Source organism: Piliocolobus tephrosceles, chromosome 1 (genome assembly GCF_002776525.5).
Source record: "Piliocolobus tephrosceles isolate RC106 chromosome 1, ASM277652v3, whole genome shotgun sequence".
NCBI classification, from domain to species: Eukaryota; Metazoa; Chordata; class Mammalia; order Primates; family Cercopithecidae; genus Piliocolobus; species Piliocolobus tephrosceles.
Genome location: NC_045434.1, coordinates 100,354,502 through 100,379,112, shown reverse-complemented (window position 1 = coordinate 100,379,112; position 24,611 = coordinate 100,354,502). Strand labels below are relative to the sequence as shown.

Below are 24,611 nucleotides of genomic sequence, written 5' to 3'. Positions count from 1 at the left end.
TTGGCAAGAGATGGGCCCCCAAACACACACACAGAATCTAACAGCAGAGCTGTCCCAAACATCCTCATCTCATGTTCTGTTTCGATCCCTGAGGATTTGTTGAAGTTTTCTTGACTCTCAACTTTCCTCTAGGAGTCCCAACCTCATGCTTCTCAAAATGCAGCCCCTCAGTGCAGAGCCAAAGGCCCAGAATGACCCCATCCGTAAGTATCTGGGCACATAGGATATGCCCTAGGTGACCTGAGGTGACCCACACTGGATGAAACAGCAAGCTCCACTTCTGCCTTTGTTCTGCCTTTGCTCCCTTCCACCTCAGTCTTTTCTTCTGTAAAATGAGATGCTAGAGTTTGTAGAAAAGGTGAGGGGGGAAAGTGCTAGATGGCTATCTCATTCTCTCACGCCCTTTCTAGGAAGAGAAGAGGATGTTAAGTCACATCACTATTATAGAAAACATCCCTCTTCCAGGGGCAGAATGGAGTCACAGAACATTGACTGCATTACACCATTCACCTAGTTTCCTGTCTGTCCTATACACACTGGAAAGAAACCTCAAATCTAATGTTTTCATTTGATTACCGAGAAGAAGAAGGAGAGAAAATACAAACTGAAGGCAGAGCATTTTCCAAATACAAAACAATGTATTAGAAATGTTATAATCCAATATCCCTTGGCCTGCTAAGACCTTGGACAAGTTATTCAACCTTGGTGAGCCCTAGCAATCTCTGGCTTTTCATTTGGATCTTTTACTCTGACCTCTGACTTGCTGGAAACTTTTCTGTACGTAAGTATCTTTCCCAACCAGCTCCTCTCATTTTCTTTCCAACCCTACCTTCTGTCCCAGGCTCCACAGCCCTCAGAAGCACATGCTGGTGAGCAGAGGGCCATCTTTCCACATTACTGGGCACAAGAGGGTCAGCCTGAGGGACTGTGGTCAGAGGGTTTTGGAAGCAACCAAGGAAACATGCCAGCCCTCAAAAATCACAGAACCATAAGGTAAAAACTTGAAGGGACCTGAAAGCTCATCTTTCCCAATTTTCTCCAATTGGAGGTGAGAAAAATAAGGCAGCCCAAAAAGCAGAGTGACCTCCCCCGAGGGAGCAGCTGCTCACAGCCACGGCCAGGCCCCTGGTCTTCCAGCCTAGCACTTGTTCTCTTATCACGCTATCCCTATTGGCCCAACTTCCTGTTTTTCCTTCCTAAAACTCTGAGCCACCTATACCTTCTTTAGGCCCTGTCTGTCTCTGATAACTGGTTTCTTTAAACCAGATTGAAGTTACTTCCTTCCACCCTCTGAACCTCTGCACTGAATGTTCTGCTGCCTACCTCCTTTCCTGCTCTTTATGAGTCACCTTGTCTGAGACCAGGCTTGCTGGGTTTGAGTCCTGTCTCCCCCTCTCACCGGTGGCATGCACCTGGGCACACACTTGAACTTTGGCACCTCTGTCTTCTTACCTGTAAAAATGGGAGTAATAATGGCCCCTGCCCATAGGAATGTTGTAAGGATGAAATGAGTTAACACATAAGAAGTGCGTAGAACCTAGTGCCTGTCTCATAAATGTTACCATTTATTTGTATTTATCTTTTGTTTTCACTGTGCTTGGCATCATGTTCTCAACAAATTTGCAAGTTAGGGGCAAAAAGCATGCCACCCCTAGCCACACCGTTATTTTTGTATCCCTTAACACCTACATAGTAAGTACTCAGAGAGTATCTGTAGGTTGGTTGGTGGGTATTTACATGATAGTAAAATAGGCAAGGACAATAATACAAACTTCTTGCCTTTGACCAGGACATTTCGCTTGGTCCATCCTGTGAGTGATGCATGCTGCCTCTGGAGAAAGTGCCTTGGGCTTCAGCAGTCATGAAACACCCAAGTGGTTTCCTATGAACCAGCAGAGCAGAAATCAGCCTGGGCTGAGGAGAACTGAGTGGCTGCCACTTCTGTGGGGGCAGTGATGTGATTACGCTGCTTGATCAATACTGCGAGTGAGAGTGCTCGCACCCGAAGAACCTTCCAGTTCAGCCACTCAAAGCCACAAGGCCCAGGAGCTTGTTTTGATTGTGCCATTTCCACCAGGACCATCCTACTCTTGCGGTTATGGCTGTGCTGTCTCTTGAGAACACATGGCTCTGAAGGGCGGCTTGCCTTTAGCGCAGGTCCAATCAACATGGCCTGAAGTATCACTGAGACATCAATCAGTTCTATCTCATCTAGCTATAGGAAACCCTCCTGAACCCAGAAGAGGTCCTGTGTGATGGCAATAGACCCCCCTTCCTGGTCCCCGCAGGAGACCCTCCTTGGAGAGAAACTTGGGCTCAACTTCCCAGACACCAGGCAGGGTCTGCCCTTTTGGCAGAGCAGTCTTAGTGTCTTTCCCTTAACATACTCAAGACTTAGGAGATCAAGGCCTACCCTGGTGTTTTTACCACAAAGAGACAGGAGACCTCTTACCTTCCCTGAAACCATCAGAGACAGAAAGGATTTCTCCTCCCAGGCCTTTGCAACCATATCCTGTAGCGATAACTTCAGAAATGCTATGGGTCAGGAACTTCTAAAACAGCCAGGTACTAATAAGTTTCTGGATTTAGGGACACTTTTCTATCAGTGTAGAAAGGAGAGATAGTTAAAAGTAGAAAATGGTATCACTATTAAAATTAAATAGGATAATGCATATAAAGAACATATAATACAATTCCTGGGATATAGTAAGTGCTTATAAATATCAATTTTTGAATAGTGGTGTGAATAGAACGGTGTATAGGAAGAAAAAGATCAGCAGTCGAGGTGGCAATCGTATGCTGAGCATCTATTGTGAGCCCAGGACAGGTTGAATCATCTGGGGATAACAACAAAAAGTCAGTCTTTTTTCTTGCCAGGAGGAGATTTACATGACTAGTGCCTGTGAGCATTTGGAAAAACCAGCGAGACAATAAGCAGGCAACTTCATGCCAGGCCATGGCTGCAGGGTTCGTGCAATAGATTAGAAGACGTATAAATGGACCTGGATGAATAACGGACTTTAGGAAAGACCGTGAAGAAAAAATATAAAACAAGCAATCATGAAAAATTGCAGCCTCAACATCCAGGCTGATGAAAGAGGCAAAGGCTCAGGAAGATCTTCAGTAGTGAAAGGGAGAAAGAAAGAGAGAGTTGAATTCAGAACAGGCCAGCTTGTTCTCCGACCTCACCAACCCCTGACAACTGTAGACCTCACAGGGACTTAACAAGGCCTTCCAAGGCTCAATTGCCTTAGGAAAAACAAGCAGGATGAAGACACAGAGCAGTGGCTCTAAACTTAATCTACCTTTATTTTTCTGATGTTAGGCATGGTAGAACATAGCAGATTGGCCCAGGGACATACAGACACTAAGAGTGAAGCCTCTCTAGCCCTATACCTAGGAAGAATGTGGCCCAGGAGTTCCTGACTGAATCCCAGAGCCTGAAAGCCTCATTCAGCAGTTGGATTAGCACCAAGTGTCTGGGATTCCTTTCCTGGTCCCTACCCCTCCCCCCAAACAAGTCACTCCCTCAGCACCTGCAGTTTCTGCAATCCTTGCCAAGATAATGAAGTCATTGATCAAGAGAAGTTCAGCTTCTAACCCTTTCCATTTCATGCTTCCTTCACATTGCTGGCTGGATATTCTCTTCTGTGTTACTTTAACCTGCAGCCTCTGAACCAAGCAGTGCAGAAAATGTGTTTGTTTTAGGCGATTAAACATCTACAGGCTCCATATCCATTCAGGAAGTTTCCCTTTGAGTCACCAGCATCTGGTACCTACTCTTGATAAGTAAAGAGCCTCCCTCTCCATTCTACCAGGCCCACTCCTCTCCACTTCCTGGCCCAGCTCAAAAATACCACATTGCCAGGGCCGAATGTGACACCAAGGTCTTGCCCCATGCTGGCCTCAGAGACTTCTCAATCTCATTCTCAGAATGCCCTTGATTGGGTCTAATGTCCCAGCAACTCCACCTCTCCTGCAGAAGACTCACAATTACCAGCCCCTTTGCACAAGAGCTTATGGCTTGTGAGTTGCCCCTTTTTACCAGGTAAATGTATGCTTTCCTTCAAACTCTTGATCCTATCTGACTTGCCTACCCACCTGTGGGCTCAGATGATGCTTTGAGGATATAAATAGATGTGAATGTAGAATTTTTCAGTGGTCATATCTTTATGCATGTCTGTCTCCCTGGCTAGGCTTGAGGAAAGGATCTTGTCATGGTCTTCTTTACATTCTCATGCAGAGCACAGAGCTAGGTGATAATCAGTGAATGTGCTGGGTAGATGAGTGGATGACCTGAGGGCTCTGCAGTGTCCAGGAATGGCTGCTGACCTGTTCATCTCACTGCCAGGAGTTGAAAAGCTGTCATACACAGACGTCGTACACATTATGCTCTTATCTTCACCATGGCACTTCTTCTAGGCCATAATAATCTGTCTCCTCTCTTGTGTGATCCACTGCACCTATTCCCCAAAACTTAGCAGATAACCATTTAGTGACTTAAATTGCTCCTTAAATGTGTTAGTGTGTAAGTGTGAAAATTTTGTCTCCTCCTCAAGACTAAGTCCCTGAAGGGCAAGAATATTTTGCATGTCTCAGGGCTTATGAGAGTACTGATAAACATTTATGGAGCACTTATTACGTATCAGGCAGTGTGCTAAGATTTACATGAATTTTCCTCATTTGGTTCAGGGCCTCAGAAGGATCTTGAACAAGTGAGGAGAACAGAAGCAGAAACTTAGCCAGATGACAGCAAGCTGGTCTCTGGGCCTAAGTTCTAGTCCCAGATCTGCCACTCATCACCCCAGGGCCTGAACAGTCGCCCCATACCCAGAATGGGCTCAGCTCCCTCTTCATTCAAACAAGGGGGCTGGGATGTGTGAAAATGCGGGAATTCCAAGGCCCCTGTCAGTCCTAGCACTGTAAATTCTACCAGCCATGGTTCTAAACACTCTGGCGGGTGCACCACAACAGAATAGAGCTGCCCCCTCATCCAGAAGGAATGCTGCTATCCCTTCAGCCCAGGCACATACTGTATTACAGTAATGAGAGCTTTGGCTGCTTTAAATATCACAAAACAAAAACAACGGGCAGCCCGAGTTCATCATCCCCATCCAGACCACAGAGGAGCACACCACCAGGCTGAGGCCAGAGTGAGATGGTGAGAGAAGCCCACACAGTCGCTTTCAGGGATCCATTGGCTCATAGCTGGAATGAAAATCACCAATGGCAGGGGCTATTAAGAGGCAGGCAGAGGGACAGCCTGCAAGGTCACACTGGGACAAAGAGGCCCTGGCTGTAGTGAGATTGGATATCTGGAATCCTGGATCCACCAGAGATGAGTTGGTGCCAAGCCTGAGGCTACAGGAACCACGGTCTCTCACCTCTGGGAGAGCCAGGAGAGTCCAGCCAAAGGTCTCCACAGAAATGAGGCTATAGTCTCCCTCTGGGTCCTGGGAGGCATCTGCAAAGCAGAACAGCAAACATTAATCAGAAGGGCCGGAGTGGGTGAGCATGCGGAAAGCACGGGAGCCAGGTCCTTTTTCTCTCAATGATTCCCCCAAAAGCAAAAGGGCAAATCTTTAGGTGATTCTGGCAGGTCCTCCATGGAAAACCCCTTGAAGCAAGAGCTATGCTATTGAGAGTCCTTAGTAAATCCCTATTACGTAAAATGGCCCAGGACTATTCAGAAGCCTTATCAGATAGTGCTACAGACTGGATGTGTGATCCCCCAAAATTCCTATATTGAAATTCTAATCCCCAGTGTGACAGTATTAGGAAGTAGGGCCTTTGAGAAGTGATTAGGTTATGAGGGTGGCACCCTCTTTCAGAGTGCTTTTAAAAGAGATCCTATAGAGATCCCTCATCCCTTCCACCATGTGAGGACACAGCGAGAACATGCCATCCATAAACCAGGCAGTAGGCCCTAACCAGACCCTGAATCTGCCAGCACCTTGATCTTGGACGTCCTGGCCTCCAGGACAATGAGAAATAAATTTCTGTTGTTTATGAGGTACCTGGACTATCCTTTTTTTATTATAGCATCCAAATGGGGTAAAGCAGATAGTTATTTGATGTTAGTATGTGTCAAATCAGGGTGAAAAGCATGTACATGAATCAGCTTCCCATATGGATGATGAATAAGGCTCATGCACACTCTCTTCCTGCAGAAGTAGCTTTGCTGCCCCTTTACAACTCTCAGGCTATTAGACTCCATTGCTCTAAGGCATTTTCTGGTGATTGGGGAGTGGAACAGGCATTTATCTCAGGAAGGTAGGGGTTAGGGGCAGGGAGATGCTCTATCTATAGCCCATCTACCCCATAATAAATGGTACCTCTGCCAGAATAGAAAATTGATAAAAGATTTGCCAATATTTTTTGTTTGATAGCAAAGACGTGGGCAACTCTTTCCTAAGCTGTAGGTTCTTTGCAAGATAAGGCTTCTCAATAACTGTGTGAGCCAGGGCTTTAAAAGGGAGGTTGAAGGTCTAAAGTCAAATGAAGGATGCTACCACCTCTGCCAAGATTCTGCTCAGCATTAACTGCAGGAATGTGCAGATCTGTCTCCTCTCTTGCGTGCAATAGGAGCCAATGGCATATGATGTCACCAATCCCACGGGGATCCCGGCATGCGCACAAAGTATCGAACTCATTTTGGAAAGACAGACACACTCTGGAAAGGCAGGGGTTGGGTGGATGGGGAGAAGCTATGGAAAAAAAAAAAAAAAAATCCATTAGATATGAAAACCAGAAACTGGAATAACTACATAAGGGGAGCTTATGTGACTTCAGCACCTCCTTCCTGAGATCAGTTTTGTGAGGTTCCTAGCACACTACCTGGCCTGCCCTTGAGAATGAAGATAGTGTCTCTCTTTATTACCACTGAATCTCTAACACCTAACACAGTGCCTTCTACAGACAGGTGATCAAGAAATATTTGTGAATTCACATATAGTAGGTGATCAATAAATTTTGATCCCTTTTTTATATTCTTAATCTCTTCTACCTCAAGAACTTAAGCCAATCGGAGGGTCGTGTCCTATTTGCCACACAGGGCTGGTACTAAATGGACAACATTGCTCTGGAAAACACCCTCTTCTCATCTTCCATCTGTCCTCTCTTCCTCCCTCACACTCACCCCTCTTCTGATGAGAACAATAGCATAATAGCAGGCTCTTCATTACCTTCCCTTCTCTGAACACCTCGTTGATGTTGATAACATTCTCTTCAACTGGAAACTAATCTTTTCCCATATGATTCAGTCTTATCTCTATTTTTATCTCATTTTCACAATGCCAAATATAATATGTTTATCTCATTATAAACTCTCTGATATCAGGAACTAGAGACTATACATTCTGTATAGGCATCTTGGCACATAGCACAATGCCTTATATACTTCTGAACAAACTGCATTACTCTTCATCCCAAACTATGACCTTTCCTAGTTATACTTTATGCTTTATCGCTCAATCTAGTCTTTTTCCATTACATATGCTCCCAACTTCCAAAAGGAAAACATGGCTTGAAATATTCATTAACCAGCATTTATTGAGAACTTATTACATATCAGAAAACATGCTAGGTGATAAAGAAGAAAAAATGTATACACACACACACAGAGTATAAAAGATCAGAAATGCCACAGTTTAAGTCACTTTCTCTATTGAAGCCAAGGGAGTTAGCTAACTGAGTGGCTTATCGGAAACAGCATCTGACCAGCTGCTGAACTAATGGTGTAATCTTGGATGAGCCAAATATTCTCCCTGAGCCTCTGTTTCTTAATCCTTCATAATGTGAAGAAGACATATCCTCTCTCACATTAATTTCCTTCTGGACAATGAGAAGTACCAAAGCTTATGTAATTAGATCCTATGGTAGAGAATAAATATACTGTAGCTATTGGCATAAGAATGAGAACCATGAGGTTGACATAGGGTAACATTTAAACTGCGTGTAACACCAACTACATTTAAGTTCACATCAACTGACTACATACTCAGAGACCCTAGCAGTAACAGACATTCAATGAATGACCTATACTCAGAGTCTCACACATGAATCTAGTTGGGTAGGGAATATCTATTCAAAATCAAGAGCCAACAATAGGAGATGATACATTGTTCATGTTCTTGGTTTTTCTGAACTCACTGCTTGCATGGGACCTAAGTATAAGCTGCTTGCATAGTCAGTATAAGCTGGAGAAGAAGGTAAAGGATGTAAAGAGGATCTCTTATTTCCAACTGATGGGAGAATTCAAAAATTTTCTAAGGAGAATGAAAGAAATAATCCAAGAGGGAAGACAGAGTGACAAAAATTACAATGAACAAAGATGAAGAATATGATTCAGAACTTTATGCACAATAATGCCAAGTGACGAGGAAGCTGGGAAGAAAAATAAGACAAAGAGGAGAAACAGGAGAATCCCAAACTGTACAACTAAAACTAATAAAAAGAACTAGACTCTTTTCAGAGAAGGTAAATTGGGCTTTGTGATAAGAAAGCTGTATCTCCAGGATGCAAAGGTTCAAGGAGCTTAATATAGCTTCAGTGGGAAGAGAAAAGTGATGATGAGTGACTCCCTGCCAAGAAAACAAGGGGATTTACTGAAAGACCTTGGAATGCTTCGTGCAGAAAAAAGAAAGCTACACTGGGACTCGATGATGGTCTTCAAATATGTGATGCCCTATTCTGAAATAGAAGATTTCAGATCATACAACAGAACTCCAGTCATGACTGAGGAAGTTGCAGGGAGGCAGATTTTTATCCAAAATAAGAGGGAACACCCTAAAAATTAGAGCCATCCAAAAATGCGCTGTGCTTCTTTGTGAGGTTGTGAGCTCCCCACTACTGGAAATATTCAAGTAGAGGCTGATTAATCATCTTATTTGTGAGGCTGCAAGGAGGATCCTTCTTCACATAGGATGTTGATTTAGATAGATTTTTAGATCCCTTTCAGTTTTAATAATCTATGTGTCTGTTCACCCCTGTACTAAAGCAGGGTAACTTGACATCAGCCTGACACAGAAAGCAAATGGATACTCATGAGCTGAAAGAGCTACCTTATTCATACGGATATAGAGTCAAAGCCTTACGTGGCAATAGTTTATGGCCAAGAGCCATATGACTTGTATGCATATGAACACTCCCACAAGACCATACCACCTACACATGTAAATACCAGAGCTGATCATTGTTACCTTCCATTTACTGCAAATGCCATCTGGCCCAGATTCTGTGGCAAAACTTGTGTGTTACGCTATCCTCTACTACAACTGAATTGTTTAAACCAAATTTGAGCTTCAGAAGTAAGGTCTGGAGGACAAAATTAATCATTTTTCCAAGGGAATCGGGTCAACCTATTTAATACCACTTAATAGTTGTAAAGAATCTACTACAGTCAGCTATAAAAAGAGTTTTAACCTACAAACGTACATTAGTAAATTACCTGTGGTTTTTGTTTTGTTTTGTTTTGTTTTTTCAGTTCTTCTTCCCATGCCCAGATCTCCCCAAGTCCTAAATTATTTATCAGTGTCTTGAATGCCATTGAAATATATACCAACACTGCTCAATGTTTCTGCTGAGCACCTGCTGAACGTGGTAAAGTTTCATTTCACCACAACACACGTAGAAGACAGAATGCAAAAAGGAAAACACTGGTTTAATCGCACAGCATAGTTTCCTTTTCTGTTTCAACCAGTAGCTATAAATGGTTTTAAGACATGAAATATGTCATTCTCATAGTGCCCTGTAGGTGATTAATGACTCTGAGTAACAGTTCATAGAGGCATCTTCTCAATAATACCTCCTCCAAAGTCTTGCTGTGACCCCATATCCCAACAGTAGAGTAAGAGATTCTCATTGCTTCCAAAATTTTGGTCACAATGTATGCTTTAACATGTGCAGCAAAAGGATGACCCAGCCCCAGCATGCTCATGTTTCTATGCAAATACCTCCTCTTGTGTAGAGATCTGCAAGTACATCAGGTTTCCAAGGCTGAAATCACGTGCTAAAAATGCTGAAGGCTCAAAGTCTTGGCTATCTGAGAATAAAGTATTCCCCCGAGTGTGAATCTTCAATATGGCATGCAAATGAGTTGCATGATGTCCTTGATCTAACTCCCTGAAAAGGGATGTAGCATACAAAACTGAGTGTCTGGGTCATAGTCATGGGGTCCACAACAGCCCAATAGACATTGCATTCACAAGGTCCTGAGCCTGGCTAGGATCCAGGGCTGATAAGGAGCATATTTACCCCAAATAGCATAAGATGGTGTTGCCAGTAGAAGCCATCAGGTGAGGGGTGGGAAAGTCATATGGTGAGAATCCTGCAATATTGAAAAGAAGAAATAGTGAAAGATAGGGTCAGGGCGAAGTCATAGTCACGGCAAATGTGCTAGACATCCACCTCTGTGTGGTCCGTTGCAGTTTAAAGAAGCTCTCTCATGAGTAACCACCTGTTTGAAAATAGAATTGCAGGTGCTTTGTTTGAAAACAGAGTTGCAGATGCTTATGATTATAGTTAGGGCATGTGTGGGAAATCCCTTTCCTAACAAATTGAGCTACATATCAACTTAGGACAAGGTGACAATAGAAGCTAATTAGGAGGAAAAGATCTTTCTGAGTGTTATCTAAACTATTTATTTGTGAATCCAAAAATCTCAGTGTTTATGTCTAAGAATTTTACTGTAGAACTTTGCATCTTATTGTTTTATCTGTGTGTTTTAAAACTAAAACTGGGTTTTCACTCACATAAATTTGATGGCATATTCAGAAATAATGACTGAGTCTTATAGAAAGGAGATGAAAGTGAGCTTAAGAGAAGTTGAATTCATTGAAGATATTCTACATTTTGCTTTTATTTTTCATGCTTTGAATGGAGCAAACCAAGAAGCAGAGTGTGGCATAACTGTATCCAACCACCTGCTAGACAGTGTGTAGGAACCATATTGCACAACCGCGTTTAGCCTCAAGCTGTCTTCCAATAATACTCCATACTCTTCAAAACCAATGTTCATGACACTCGGCAATCTCAAGTGGGAACAACTGCCAGAGACCATTTTTCACAGAAATTTGGGTTCACAGTGCAAGACAAGGTAAGTGCTATTCCTTAAACATGTGATATTTGGAAGTAGAAGTGTCCAGAGACAATGTAGAATTGGAAAAAGGAGATATAAATTGATGCAAGTAGAGTGAACATAGATTCTTTAGAGGATATTATTAAGTCATTGCGGCCTAGCAAGGAAAGTGTTTAGATTTATAATGCTAACAAGGTAAGTTTCAATTCATCTCTGCACACGGTTTTTCAGAAGGCATGGAGAAATTCAAATGTCTCTTATCTGTTCTCAAAATCTCCTCACCCTTTCCCCATATTCACAGGCATCAGGGAGCACTGGTATAAATTAGAAGCCTATGCCAGCCTTCTTCTGAATTCCCTGTCATGGGAGCTCCCCATTGCAGACAATCTTGGTTAAATAGGCATAAGTCCCAGAGAATATCCTTATGGTACAGACAATCCCAAAAGGATTACAGATTATAAAGCTCCTCACTATATGAGTCAAACAGTGTAATTTCGAGCTAGGGAAGGCATGTTGATCTTCATTGCTTTTCTTCAAAAACCCCGAGGACAGGGCTTTAGGAATAAAGCACATTAGTATGAGGCTATGAACTATGGGAGAAGGCTCCCAAAGCTAGCAATGGGAATGACTGGGGAGAATCCTCCGAACAGCCCCTCAGACTGCTGCATAGTTCAAGAGGAGAATGGTAAATTACAAAGTGCCTACAAGCCTCCCACTGGCCGGTTTCTGCTGGTAGGAACATTCCTAATGCAGCCTTCTCCCAGGCCTGAGGATGCTTGAGCCGTGCCCACCTATACACAGCAGGAGTTAGGGGAGAGGCAGGCAGAGGATAGCGGAATCCTAATCATAGTGCTAGGTTTCAACCCAGCTTGAGAAGGAAACTATTCCCCCCATTCCCCTGAAAAATATTCACCATGGCACATCCAGAAGTAAAAATAAAGGAGAAGGGAGAGTGTAGAAAATATATTGTCTGTAACGGGCAGGCCTGGAAGTGGCAGCGAGATAAGACGCCTGAAATGAACACAGGTAATGCCTCCCTGGTGCTTTGGATGCCTGGAATGAGCACAGACCATGCCTCCCTCATGCTTTGAACAGCCTCAAATGTGCGTACAGCAAGGGGCTAACCGACTCTGTAAGGAGGGCATCTACCTGAACAGCTTCTGAGAACTGAATCCCTTGACTGTTCTGCTTGGACACAGTATCCCACAGAGCATTGCCATTTGTCTGATCTTACTCCCTTCTCAACTATCCCACCTTCTCTGTTTTCCCTTCAGTCAGCTTTCTATGTTCAGTTTCATTCAGCAAAGTATTCTAAGACAGTTCTACTGCAGATAGACAAGCAGATAAACTGCAGATATTAGTCACCAACAGATTAGCAGATTCTCTTCTCGGTCTCATCGAGGATTTATTTAATTGGCAGTTGCTGTCTTCAGTGTTAATAGCTATAGATTTTTAGGTTTAGAAAGGAAGAACTCTAGCCCATCTACTTCTACTATCACTCCACCAACAACACTAACAAGCAGTATAGCTCAGCGGTTGAGCCACAGGCTCTAGAATGAGGGTGCCTGGCTTTAAATCTAAACGCTGACCTTTACTAAATGTGTGAGTTTCAGCAAGTTCCTTAACACTCAAGCTTCAGTTTTCTCGTAGAAAAATAGGATCCTTTCCAAGAGGACCATCGTGAGGAGTAATCATGAGGAGTCAATGAGTTAATACCTAGAAACAGTGCTTGGCATCAAGTCTTAGCTTTTATTATTACAACTGGAGCTGTTTAAACAACTGGAGCTGATCTCATTTCATAGTAAATGTATTTTGACTCTCCCTAGTACACAACTAGGCCTCATACATATTAAATAATCATGACATTACAACACTTTGGCAGCAAAAACAAATACACCCAAAGCAAACAAAAAGCCCATCTCCTTTGCTGTAATAAGAAACAGTCCAGGTTAGCATGCAAAATTGTCAGGTTCGATCTCATATTGGAACATGTTTCTCTAAGGAGGTCTAACACCACGTTTGCTGGGATACTTCAGTTTTCAGCAAATGACCATGTGAGACTTTGCAGTTTCAAGTTTTCTTTGCCGTGAGGTTCTTATGACTCAGATTTTATGACCCACCCAAGAGACCACTTGGACTCCAATAGTTGAGGTGCTCTGTATACTCCTGCAGTGACAATCCTTATTTTTTTAAGTCTCTTATAATGGAGTCATCTTAAAATTTTAAGATGGAGTTACATCTCTTCTAAGAAACATGCACTCTAACCAATAGTCTTTATCCATTAATTATATGAAGTTCAACAAAAAGACTAACAGAGAAAAAGTTGTTTAAATGAGTATGTTATTACTTTCCTTCTGAGCTCTCCCCAATAAGATCATGATTAGACTCGAGGTACATGTACCCCCACCAACTCCCACCCCTACCCAGAATGAGAATGCGGAATTCAGCAAAAAGAGGCATGGAGGCCCACGGAGAAGGTTCTGGGTGAATCTCTTGTATAATAGAAATCTCAGCAGAGAAGTGGAGATTCTGGGCAGCTAAGTACAGGAACCCAGGCCCAACGATTGGGAACTACATTCTGAAACCTCAAACAGAGGATTAGCACAGTCAGAGAAGTGGGGGCTTTCCATCCCAGGGGAAGCTTGTGTCTGGGCAGACAGCGAGGGCAGGGAAGAAGGCTGGGAGGCACAAACTGCCTCTGATTTCAGCAGAAAGGGTTGGGCAAACAGCAAGGGTATGGGGTGGAGAGAAGGGAGGAAAGGGGCCTCTCTTACTAAAGCGGTGGTTTGGGCTCCAACCAGGAGTCAGTTGCATTTGGAGCTGGGGATTGGTGAGGTGCTGGTCCAGCAATCGCCTCTATCAAATGTGCATCCAATCAGTGTCGTTTTTCAAGCCCTCACTCAGCTTTGGCCAAGGAGGCAGCGATGAAAGCCAGAGGCTCAAGCTGAAACAGGCAGGAGCCTGGAGCTCATGAAATATGACACCCAGAGAGGGAAACCGAAGGGAAAGAGTCACAGCCAAACAAACACACCCTCAGCCAGAGCTGGAGCCCAGAGGCCCGAGAGGGGGGCCCTGGCCTTTCAGGGGGAGATGGCCAGCTGTTACTGCTCTCCTCCTTTCCAGGGTCACAATTCCCACAGAAAGGGAAGGCTCTTTTTGCTCAGAGCATGCACACTCGCCACATCCACAATTTAGAGAGGATCTACGAACCCTTGTTTGGTGAAACTTTTAGTGTTATTTGGTTTAAAAAAAGAAAGGAAAAGAAACACTTAAAACATTTCAATGTCTTCTGTCGGTCAGAAGCTATGCTGAACCCATGAAATTTACTATCACTTCTCTCCTACCTTTTAACCAATACTGGAATATAGTGGATGGGTTATGTCATGGATAATCCACAGCAATAGATAACATTTAGCTCTAGAATGAGTTCATTGATTTGCTTTTCAATACATAAGCCAGTAGAACCCAGTCATTAGTAGCCTTGCACATTTTGAGTTGGAGGAACTGGGTTCATAGTTCAGCACTACCTCTGACCTGCTATATGACCTAGGGCAAATCACTCAACCTCTCTGAGCCTTCATTTTTCTCATCCATTAAATGGGAATGATGGTAACAATCCCATATAACTGTTATGACAATTAAATAAGATGGTCTATTTAAAGCAGTTATTATAGTGCCTGTCATATAGCAAGTACTCAGTAAATGGTGGCTATGAGTGTATCCGAGGCTCAAACATTTATAATTCTCCAAATAATCCTGTTAAAAGAATTTTTAAAAGCCCATTTGAGAGACATTGACACAGTGCTCCACATCCCCATTTCAAGTCCCTGCTCAACTTTCTTCTAATGTTCATACCCAGCAGGGATCAATAGCATCACTCCTCACACCGATGGTACAAAGCATCACCTTAAAAATTGCGGCTTTCTGCCTGGGCACAATGGCTCACACCTGTAATCCCAGCACTTTGGGAGGCCGAGGCAGGTGGATCACTTGAGCTCAGGAGTTTGAGACCAGCCTGGCTAACATGGTGAAACCCCGTCTCTACTAAAAATACAAAAATTAGCCGGTGTGGTGGCGCATGCCTGTAATCCCAGCTACTTGGGTGACTGAGGCACAAGAATTGCTTGAACCTGGGAGGTGGAGGCTACAATGAGCCAAGATCGCACCACTGCACTCTAGACTGGGCAACAGAGCTAGTCTCCACCTCAATAAAAAAAAGAAAAAAGAGCTGCTTTCTTTTCTGGCTTGTCTCACCAGCTTTCCCATCATGTTAAAAGCTTTCGTGTCTATATGAAGGCACTGCAATAAATTGGAAAGAATGTCCACCTAGCATGTCAAAAACTTGACAAAATTAATAAAGTTGAATTCAAAATGGTTTTTTTAGCAATTAAGTCCAAATTCTAGAATTAAGTCACAATAATGATATCGCTCCATAACCAAAGCAAGATATTTGGATTTCGATATTTGAATATTTTTCACAGATACATTCAAAATTCTCTGAACAAAAATTTTACATGTGATTGAGTCAAATAAGGTAGTATTAAAATTTGAAAGATAATGTTTATGTGTTTGAAAAATTATAGATCACAAAATCACCAGGAAAAAAAAAAACAAACTCAAATACAAAGCTAGGCTGCTTTTTTATGAATTGATGAATAATGTTTTGACTGAAAGATATTTCTATCAGTTATTAATAAAAATACTTCTAGATTTTTGACATATCACAGAAATGTAGCTCAACATGTATTCTTTTTTTAATATTTATTGAGAAATTTCTAAACATCAGGAACTTTGCTAAGCACTACAAATAAGTAACACAGTTACTTCCCACGTGTGTCTTAGAGTTTCATGGGAGGCTTGAAAAAAGAAAACTCAATGACAGAATGATATGACAGGGCAATGATAGGAGAATACAGGGACCTGGCCAAGGTTTAAGGGGCAGGAACATCTTCCCAGACTAAACAACATCTAAGCTGAGACCTAAGGGATGTGCAAAACATAAAATGAGGAGGTGGGGGAAAGAACTCCACAGGTAGAGGCACCCTCATGAAGAAAAACCCAGAGACTAAAGGGTCTTTCCTCAGAGGGAATGTGGGAAATGTGGAATCGCCTTGGTGTGGCTCAAGCACGGAGTGTGCGGCAAATCAGAAAGATATGAGACCAGTGAGGAAAGCCAAAACCTTGTAAGGTATTTACTCTGAGAGCAAAGCAGAGCCACTGGAGGGCTTTTAGGCAGAGAAGTGGCATATCCAGTGAGTGACTTAAAACCAGAAGAGAAAAAAATGGAAACGAGAAGGCAGAGTAAAAAAACTATTGCCCAAATAGGCAACAATGGAGGGGAGGGAGACAAACCAGGAGTTTGAGGACGTCCTGGCCAACATGGTGAAACTCCATCACTACTAAAAATACAAAAACTAGCTGGGCATGGTGGTACATGCCTGTAATCCCAGCTACTTGGGAGGCTGAGGCAGGAGAAGCGCTTGAGCCTGGGAGTCAGAGGTTGCAAACTATGAGAGATTTAGCTATGAAATCAAATGGATCATGATTTGATTCAAATATCAGGGTGAAGAAGAGAGACAGAAGCCAAGAATGATGCTGAGTTTCTTGCTTCGGAGGCCAAGGATCCCAATGCAGGGACTTTGTGCTTACTGCCCTCTCTGCCTGGAATGTTCTTCACATACCTCTCAGGCTCCCTTACTCACTTCATCCAGGCTCTGGCTCCAAGGTTGCCTGGTCAGAGGTCCTCTTCAACCACCCCATATAAAACAATACCTAGTCAGCGCCCAAACCCTCAGCCCATCTCCATAATTCTTTATCCTCTTATCCCCTAATACCACTTTAGAGTATTTCTTATCCCCTAACTTTTTACATATTTTTCTGTTCAATGACCTTGCTGTCCCCTTGAGAACGTAAGCTCCATGAAAAGGGCAATTGTTTCTATTTTGTTTCACTCTCAGTACCTAAAATAGATCCCAGCACATTGTCACTCTCAATATGTCTTTGTTTGATGAATAAACTCATAAAGATAGAAAACGTCAAAAGAAAAAACACAAAGGCGGTCCAGAAATACTCCCTCATTTTCCAACACTAGTTCTAACACTTTCATTCAGAAGCTCCTTTGCTTTTTAGTTAATGAAAATGTAAGACATACAGAAAAGTGCACAAATCACACATGTAAAGCTCAATGACAAAGTGAACATACCTGTGTGATCACCACTCAGGGCCAGAAATATGACATCCTCAGCAACTCAGAAGCCTCCAACACAGCCCTCCCAGTCACTAACTTCTTGCTCTTCCCCAAAGGTATCAGGTAAACTGATGTCTAACCTCACAGAGTTTTGTCTGTTTTTGAACTTTATATAAATATAATAACTCCATTTGTCTTCTTTTGTGTTTGGCCCCTTTCACTCAAAATTAGTTTGTGAGGTTCATCCATGTAGTTCTCTGGAGCAATATGTCATACTTTTTTATAGGTTAATAAGATTCCACTTTACAAATAGCCTATAATTTATTTTTTACTGTTGATGAACATCTGGGTATTTCCAATTTGGAGCCACAACTAATGATGCTGTATAAACATTCCAGTACATACTTTTAGGTAAACATATGGATATACATTTTCATTGGATTATAGCTAGGATATTAATTCTGGGTTATAGAGTATGCAAATGTTCCATTTTAATAAATATTGCCAAAATGTTTTTCAAATAAGTTATACCACATTTGATTCTTACCAGCAGTATACGTTATTTCCCACTGTTTCAAGTCCTCAACAGTGCTTGGTAATACAAGTCTATTTGGTTTCAGCCACTTTGGTGGGTATGTAGTGGCATCACATTTCCCTAATGACTGAGGTAAAGGTGGAGTGAAGGCAAACTTCTTTTCATGTCATTTGGATATCCATTCTTGTGAAGTTCCTGTTCTGGTCTCTTGCCCCTTCTCCTGTCTTTTTCTTATTGATTTGTGAGAGGTCCTTACATGTCTTGAATGCAAATCCTCGATTGGTCATAAGTGCTCCAAATAGTTCCTCTGACTCCATTGTTTGCCTTTTCCTTTCTTAACAGTGACTGTTGATAAACATAAATTCTTCACTTTAATGGAATCCACGTGATCAATCTTTCCCTTTCTGTTAGTGTTTTCTGTGGCTTGGAGCTGTTGTAGGAAGCATTCATAAAGAAGGATGAGTACAGCAGGGAAACAGAGGTGGAGGGAAGGCACTTTCCAAAGAGGGGTATGTGGTGGGATGGCGTCAGCCAAGGCAGGGATGCGTTCTCAAGATTGAAAACACTGGGCTGCACTCACTAGAGCAGAAGGTTTGTGTTAGTAAATGTGGGAGAAAGTTTAGCCAGGTAAGGTGAGGCTAGACTGCACGGGACCTTAAGGCAGGCCAAGGCATTTCCCCATGACCTGAAGGCACTGAGGATGCTCTGAAGGTCCCTGTCTCCACCTACCTATAGGCCTTGCCTGTCTTTTTTTGCAGGCTACCATGTGGATATGCCCACCATGGAATTGAACCAGTGTCCCTTGTGATACCTTTCTACCTTCTACATACTTCTATTTCTGTCTTTATCAGACTGCATGGCAATTTATGTATGTTCCAATCTAAACTGACAACTTCAAAAGCAGATATTGACAGCAGAATGCAAGATCAATTTGTACAGCCTCATAAGAGCTGATTATTAAATTTTCAGGGCTTCTGTAAGCCAATTGACATGATGTTGGTAGCTTGAAATCAAACATGGCAAGACTATTTACTCGATGGAAATCAGCAAAAGCTACAAATCAGGGCACCGCCTCCCACAGAGCCAGTTGTACTTGCCAGGACATCACTTGACACTGGTCTTATTCAACTCTATATTCCTGTCACCAAGTACAGCGTTTGCCTCAATGTTTGTTGAATTAAATTTCATTTTTTTCACAACACTTATCACTCCTTTTAGGACTCCACATAAATAAATTCTTTGAACAATCACTATGAGAATCCTGCTCTCTGCTCCGTCAGTACACCCAGCCAGTAGGTTGCATTCCTTTGTTATGCACAGCGAGGCCATCCTTGAGAGTTTTCAAGGGCATTTGTGAGGCAATTAGAGAACACTAGGCAATGCATAATTAAGGGCAAGGTAGGGCGTTGGAGTGTCCAATCCTTCCAGAGCCCAGTCTTAAGAGATCTTTACAACCTGGCTGGTGCTCCTAAGAGGTCTGTAAAGCATCCTTTCTCATGAGAATCTCAGAGTAATAGCAGCCCAGGCACCTCCTAGAGCCAAAAGCTCATCGAACTCACGAGGCCACTAAAGGAGCAGCCTGTGGGCCCGCTGGGTTAGGCACAAGGCATGTCCCTTGTTGTTCCCTCCGAAAACAGGATGGGGAAATGTCAGTTGGTGAGAGAGCTCGTGACTCATGACCATACCCTTGGGGAGAAAGAGGTTTTTCAGTAAAAGGAATGAGTAAAGTTTTATCTGCCACACAAACCCAAGTGCCAAAACTTGGTGAAAGAATGAATATAAATTAAATAGACACAACTCTGGCATTTCAAAGCAATTAAAAAACATAACTGTAGATCTGTTTTTAGAGCAAGAATACTATTCCACTGATTCTTAACCGAAAGAATGCCCAGGGTTCAGGGGGCCAGTGCAGGAGAATCTCCTCAGGAACAGGCATGAGGGCTTGTGTGATTCAAACAAAAATTACTCACTATTATAATTGCTTCAATTTATTTTTAGTCATGGTTATTTACTCACTTAGAAATTTCAAATAACCTTAGGGAAGGCAAAACTTTTTATGTTTATAAAAAGATGTGTGGGTTTTCTAAAGGATGAGAAACATTCATGTATTTTAATTCTCATCTTTTACACATAAGGAAACTGAAAATCCATCTATAAACTCTACAAAAGCATCGAGGAAATCTATCTTATCACCTGTTATGTGTCTAGTACCAACAATGCCTAGCACACAGTAGGTATGCTGGAAAGAGCTGCTGAATGAATCAGTAAATAAACGAATGAGAACCAGAGAGGAGATATGACTTGGCCAGTGTCACACATGTTGACATTTTGGCAGAGCTGGCATGAATGTCCTGTAACCCCCAAACCAGTGAGCTTTCCACCCTAGAGGAGTAGTTAATTAAGAACATGCACTCTGGAGCCAGACTGCCTGGGTTTCTATGCCAGCCCCACCACTTGCTAGCTTTGTGACTATGAGTAGATTATGTAACATTCATGAACCTCATTTCCTTCTTCCATAAAATGGGAATAATCACAGTCCTGCTTCCAGAAAGCAGTTACAAGCATAAAGTGAGGAAACACATGTAAAGTATTTAGAAAGTGCCCAGCTGTCAGGATGTGCTCAGTACACAAAGGTCACAAATGATAAGACAGGACTAAATGAAGTAGTTCCTAATGGCTCAGCATTCTGCCTTTTCTTTTTTCTTATTTTTTTGACAGAGTCTTGTTCTGTCACCCAGGCTATAATGCAGTGTTGTGATCTCAGCTTACTGCAATCTCTGCCTCCTGGGTTCAAGAGGTCCTCCCAGCTCAGCCTCCCAAGTAGCTAGGATTACAGGCATGCGCCACCATGCCAGGCTAATTTGTTTTGTTTTGTTTTGTTTTTTGTATTTTTAGTAGAGATGGGGTTTCACTATGTTGGCCAGGCTGGTCTAAAACTCCTGGCCTCAAGTGATCTGCCTGCCTCGGCCTCCCAAAGTGCTGGGATTACAGACGTGAGCCACAGCACCCAACCGGCATTCTGTCTTCCATGTTCTTGGTAAGCCCTTTGAAAAATTAACCTAAGACAAAACCTTAATGCCTTCTTTTTAAATGACAATTTCATTTTTTCCAGCAGCCCATCAATTTAAAGTAAACGCAAAGACTAACAAAAAAAAATAAGTGAGACCAACAAGACAGTCTTTCAGGAAAGTTCTACTTTACTCTCCACTTTATCCCCTAAAAAGCCTGGCAGGGGACAGGTGAGGTAGCTTGGTGGTCACGAGCATGAACTTTAGGCCTTAACTGCCGAGGTTTAAATCTTAATTTCTCTACTGGTTTTCATGTATGACCTTGGGCAAATTATCTTCTCTGTTGGTGTTAATGCTTCTTCAGTTATAAAATGAGCTTAATAACTGCCCTTACCATGTGTAGGGGTGTGGTGAGGACTAGCCAATGCCTGGCACTTTCTTGGAGACACAGGTATTAACCATCACCTCACACAATAGATATTCATGTGACATCACGTGTTTCCAAAATTTCAGCTGCATGACAGAGAGTGCTGTTGTCTCACCATTGGCTACCCTTGAAGACTATGTTGCAACTGGCACCCGAACCACAGTCCAGATCCACAGTGCAGCATGACACTAGCCTGTGGAGATGCACAAATCATATCTAAAGCCAGCACTGATCACTGGAACCAAGCTCCATGTCAACCAGCCTGAGTTAAAGAACCTAAGTCACACAACAAAAGTGTGCACAATTTTCCCGCAGAACATCATGAGGGGACCAAGAGCCCTGAGGCTTCGTCATCAGTGAAAACAGAGCACCAGGGTACGAGTTCCCTGACAAGGGTATCAGGAAGGCTGGCCCCACAGCCAGAACCGACCAAGCTGTGACTGGCAGGTGCCAAGGGGCACACTGGGAGCTGAGCACTCTCAGGTACTTCTCTACTTCTTGGTACTTTCCTGGACCTTCTCCAGCCTGTTTCCTGGCAGAAGCATAGCTAAGTTCAACCCAGGCCAGCTTGTGGATTATCACGTCTCCTGAAGCTCCACAGACACCCCTCCTCTGTGCATTATGGCAGTCTTCTTTATGGGTGAATTCATAACCCACACACAGTTGAATTTTTAATAGAGACATGTAAAAATGTTCTTCAATTAGTAGAGCTTAAAACCAATAAACGTGTAGATTTTATAAAGTCAGTGTAGTGCTGTGGTTAAGAGCTTAGCCTCTGAGTGAGGTGCTGCTCGAGTTCAAATCCTGACTGAACCACTTATTTACCTGGGGTGAAACACTTAACATCTCTGTGCCTCAGTTGTCATATTGGTAAAATATAACCATTATAACGACCACATAGTTTCCATGAGAGGAAGTAGAGTTAACCTGTGTAAAACATGTGGGAATTACCCAGAAAATAGCAGGCAAGCAGCACAGGCTAGCTACAATTAGTATACCACTTATACTGGGTGGTACAGATATCGGTGCAAATGAAGAGAAAGGAGCCATAGAGAAGTCTCACATTGAACCAAACACGAGGTTGTGTCCTTGTATGTGCTGTGCTTGTACTGGAGACATGTCAGTCTCATTTGATTCATTCTTAATGCACGCTCACATATTCCCATTGGTAGAAGTCACTTAGAACATGTCCAGAGCAGCGGCCCTTTCAACTGCCCTCATCCTTTTACTTGCATAACACTGAAGTTGCCGAACCAATCTCATTCAAAGTTTCCAAAACAGTCACCTTTGGACTGAGTCAGCCTGGAAACTTTTAGTAGACTGGGTTGCAGCTTCAAAAAGCTGTGAAAACACCAGATGCTCACCTACATGGTGTCCTGCTTCTCTGACTGCAGAGGCATTTAAAAGGACACTCAAAAGAATGATCCACCTCGTGATCCCATTAATGCTTGGGGTATGTGCCCTGAATACTCATTATTCATTGCAGGACCAGGTATGCAACTGCACTAGGGCCAGTATTGATGATGTCAGTGTCTTGGAATTCAGCCTCTTCTCTCCATCCCCAACCTGGCTCAGGCAGCATCCCCCTGGTTCTGTGCATCAGACACCTGCTCCATCCCCACCAGAAATCTCAGTCATAAAAGAACACAAGTCAGACTGTCATTACAGTATTACAGTCAGTTATAATTGAAACTGGGATGAGAACACTCAGGGGTACTGGCTTCAACATTAGAGCTCTTTTCCTAAGACAGCTGGGAAAGCAGCCCTTGATGTTATGTTCATCCAACAACGTGTAAAATTAAAAAAGAAAAAAACCCACCTCAAAATAAACGTTTGTTCCTAATCTGCCATGGTCACTTCTGGAAATAATAAGCCATCTCTCAACATTGCTATGGGGAGCCCATATAATGAGCATGGAACTCACAGAGGCCAGGGAAAGCAAGCCCAGCAGTGGGGCCATTTTATGGCCATGGTGACCACATTTATTCCTAGGCTTAAGACCAGGCCACTGGGCATACAAGAAAGAGCAAACCACTCATCAGTATTCCAGGGGCAGGTAATGCCTTGCCTTCTCTTCCTTCTACCACATCCAGGCCACCTTTAGGGGAAATCAGAGAGCTACAACTCCACCTTTATAGAAACACACTGAGGCTGGACATGAAGACAGTGGCAGGCAGCCGAGAGGCCAGAGCAGCCCAAAGCCTGGCAGCCTAATTGTCTTCTCCTTGCTCTGGATCTTCCCACTTTCTCCCCAGTCAGGAGCCTTCCTGAGCCCCAACCAAAACCTTCACCTTGTGTGAGTAACATTAACAAAAGAAAATGAAACTTAATGCAGCCAACTCTGCAACACTTAGCAACCCAGAAGACTGAAAGCAATTTAATCCAATAACTTTTTGTCATAAACAAAAATGAGAATGATAGGCCAGGCATGGTGGCTCACGCCTGTAATCCCAGTACTTTGGGAGACTAAGGCAGGCAGATAACCTGAGGTTAGGAATTCAAGACCAGCCTGGTCAATATGGCAAAACCCCATTTCTACTAAAAATACAAAAAATTCCCATTACTGGGTATATACTGAAAGGATTATAAATCATTCTACTATAAAGACACATGCACATGTGTGTTTATTGCAGGACTATTTACAATAGCAAAGATTTGGAACTAACCCAAATGCCCATCAATGAAGGATTCAATAAAGAAAATGTGGCACATATACACCATGGAATACTATGCAGCCATAAAATCAATGAGTTCATATCCTTTGCAGGGACATGGATGAAGCTGGAAGGCATCATTCTCAGCAAACTAACGCAGGAACAGAAAACCAAACACCGCATATTCTCACTCATAAGTGGGAGTTGAACAATGAGAACACATGGACACAGCGAGGGGGATATCACACACCAGAGCCTGTCAGTGGGTGGGGGGGTGAGGGAAGGGAGAACATTAGGACAAATACCTAATGCATGCGGGGCTTCAAACCTAGATGGCGGGTTGGTAGGTGCAGCAAACCACTATGGCACATGTATGCCTATGCAACAAACCTGCATGTTTTGCACATGTATCCCAGAACTTTAAGTAAAATTTAAAAAAAAACAAATTAGCTGGGCATGGTGCTGAGCACCTGTAATCCCAGCTAGTCTGTAGGATGAAGTAGGAGAATTGCTTGGACTCAAGAGGTGGAGCTTGCAGTGAGCCGAGAATGAGCCACTGCACTCCAGCCTGGGCGACAGAGTGAGACTCCATCTCAAACAAACAAACAAAAACAAGAATGATAACTACCTATTCAGAACCTACATAAAGCTCCAGGCACTCTTACAGATCTGTGGGGAAAACAAAGTGAATAGGACACAGTCCCTCTTCTTCTGTTATTTTTT

General features: G+C 42.9%; 1 protein-coding gene across 2 annotated transcripts in view; it reads right to left on the bottom strand.

The window, feature by feature from the left end:
- The window catches only part of DDR2 (discoidin domain receptor tyrosine kinase 2), a 158,600-nt gene that overhangs the window by 67,217 nt on the left and 66,772 nt on the right, over positions 1–24,611 (bottom strand). Inside the window, exon 3 of one of the 2 annotated variants that reach the window (XM_023190360.2) lies at positions 5,385–5,464. The exons of the other annotated variant lie outside the window; for it this stretch is intronic. The gene's annotated coding sequence lies outside the window, so the exon portion shown is untranslated. The remainder of the gene's footprint in view (positions 1–5,384; positions 5,465–24,611) is intronic. 2 annotated transcript variants of the gene reach the window in all.